The 2743-nt window shown below is 37.8% G+C and overlaps 1 protein-coding gene across 1 annotated transcript in view; it reads right to left on the bottom strand.

Moving 5' to 3' along the window:
• LOC102672817 (transient receptor potential-gamma protein) overlaps positions 1 to 2743 on the bottom strand; it is a 78018-nt gene that overhangs the window by 23015 nt on the left and 52260 nt on the right. The gene's annotated exons all lie outside the window — the stretch shown is intronic.

The raw sequence follows: 2743 nt of genomic DNA, 5'->3' as shown, positions 1-2743 counted from the left end.
TTTTTTTTTTTTTTTTTTTTTTATGGAAGAAATTAACGCGTATTATCCCTCAGCCTCTGGCAATTTTTACGACGCGTTCGCGTGTAAACATGCGTGCAGACGTGCGTCGGCTTATTTGAATACGAATTGACGGATTACGGTTTGCGAATGTCAACTAGACGTGTACAAAGCGGATGATGTGTGACGTATTATACGATCGAATCGAGAAATTCTTCGTACTTATTTTACTAAGAAAATTTACCTTAAATCAAAAATTTAGATTTTGTTTGCGCATAATGGTAGAGCATAATGGATATTATAATGTATACGGAGGAGAGTTTGAGCGTGTTTGAGAGAGTTGTTTGAGAGTGAAGTGAAATTTATTAAATATTTTTTATTTAGAAAAGTTAAAAATTTTTGACGAAGAATTACGAAGAATTTCCCGATATTTTTTTAAATAGAAAAATTACTTCGTGTATAATCTATTGGACGTATACATAAACTTTTATCAAACATCAGAAATAAGTACGTAGATTCTTTTTTGATCGACTGTGTATTTCGATCCATCTCGAAATTTTATCCGTGAATATTCCATGAAAAAAAAAAAAATCTACGGATTCGTAACTTCACGACTCGTTCCCAATTCTTTCGTGTCTTTTTCGAGTTTAAAGAGTGGAAAAAATTGGAACGTTGGAGGGTCGCTCTTGAACAATCTTCGTTGAGTCTTTACGACGATTTTTTCAAACGTTTTTTTTTTCTTCTTCATCTTTTCCTATAACAATTTTTTGGTAATTATGCAAAATAAAGCTTCGATCTCGGTGATTTTTTAATAAAAATTATTAACAAGTTTTCTTTGTTTTCTTCGAAACAATTTAAGTTTAATTAGATCAGTTTATTTAGAATTAACGTAAATTGATCGAAGTAAAGAAAGATTTATTTACTTTCTAGTTTTATATTGGGTTTATATTGAGTTTGGTTAATAAATTTGATCGATAAACAACGTCCATCGCGAAATCGATTCGCTATTCAACGTATCTCTATTGAAATTAAACGAAACGATTTATTTGCCTTCGCGATTTTAAAAAAGTTAAGAAAAATATGGAAATATCAAACAATATTAATCGTGGACTTACACGCGACAAATGTTACACGATTTGGAGATGTGAGAACGTGTTACGTTTCATCCTCTCTTCGTTCGTTGTCGCTAAATTCCTCGCTCGTCAATAGTCAATAAATGTCCGTTCAGGATTGAAATTCTGCCAGCTTCGAACCTTCTGCCGATGTACCTTCCTTTTTTTTTTCTTTTTTTTTCTTTTTTCCCCTACCTCTTCTGCCCTCGTTTCTCCGCAATCATCCCCTCGCTCTCTCGAATTCCTCCCCTTTACTTTTCGAATCGTGGCCACGATACCTTTATTCGTGTAACGAGTTTCCGTTTTATTTTCGCATGCATATTTAAAGGGAATCGGCTCTCTGGCGTTATTACGTATGAAACTCGTGTAAACCGGCCGGTATAATATAAAGGAACGGTGAGAAGCAAAAATGCGAAGCAGTTTCCGGCGACGGGGTGGCCCCATTTGCCTCGCAAATGAGGAAAAGGAGGATCGATACCTCGTGGATAAATCATATTTGGCCAAGCCAAAGTGTCACCGAACGCGCGATTCGATTTCTCTCGATAATAAAAAATACGTGCGCACAACCTCGATCCCTCATTTTTGTTTCACGTCGAACGAAACGAAATCGAAAGAAATTCCTCCAACACTTCATCGTTATAGATATAGAGCAAAAGATGAAAACTTAATGCGATAATGATCCACCAATCAAATTCGTCCCTCTTCTTTTTTCCCCCTTCTTCTGTTTCGCTTTTACAAGCCAATTAACCGGAACGAATTCTCATCGAGCTCGATCAAATCGTGTATTTGTTTTATCTCGCGATAGATATCGCATCCGCCACGGGATGGGCGTCGTTGTTCCCCGAACCCATTGTAGAAAATCATCGCCTCGAAATTTCCGCGCGGAAAATTGGCGAGCAAGCGAGCGTTGAAAATTGAGAAAACCGGCGTCCGTCAACCCGGGATATCGTCGGTCGGTCGGTCCATTGTGCCATTGGCGAGGCGGCACGAGTTATCGTTAGAGAAAGGCCACGCGAAATTTCGTGATTCATGTCTCTTTTATCTTGAAAAAATTCCTATTTTCCCCCCCTTTCTTTTCTCTCCAAACAAAAGGTAGGAGTCGTTCCACCTTTCTCTCTCTCTCTCTCTCTCTCTCTCTCTCTCTCTCTCTCGAAATTCAAAGCAACGTTCAGAATCTTTTCGAAAGAAGATAAACCTGCTGCTGCTCCCTTACTGGTATTGCAGAAGAGAGAAATTTTTCCTCCACGCATTCGTTCTCTCCGTGACATTTATCGCGAAAAAATAAGTAGAACGGCGCGAATCTTTCCTTTTTTTTTTTTCTTCCTTTCCAACGACTCTCAGGCTTGAGAATATCGGGAGGAACAAATCGTAATTGATTTGTGTTTTTATCGAGCGCTGCCACGTTTTAAAGGTTGATTCAATTTTGTCATCGCGCTACTCTTTTTTTTTTATCGATCGCGTTCCATTTTTTTTTTCTTTCTTTCTTTCGTTTCGTCGAAAAAAATGGATGATTTTTTTTGGTAAGGGAAATCGGGAATCGCTTGAAAAACTTGAAATTAAACTCGTGGTGAATCAACGGGAAATATAAATTTGGAAACACCTTCGGGAGATCGAATCGAGTCGAATCTCGTCGT

This window comes from Apis dorsata, unplaced genomic scaffold (assembly GCF_000469605.1).
Source record: "Apis dorsata unplaced genomic scaffold, Apis dorsata 1.3 scaffold_683, whole genome shotgun sequence".
Lineage (NCBI taxonomy): Eukaryota > Metazoa > Arthropoda > Insecta > Hymenoptera > Apidae > Apis > Apis dorsata.
The sequence above is the reverse complement of the archived record's forward strand: the minus strand, read 5'-3'. Positions and strand labels throughout refer to the sequence as shown.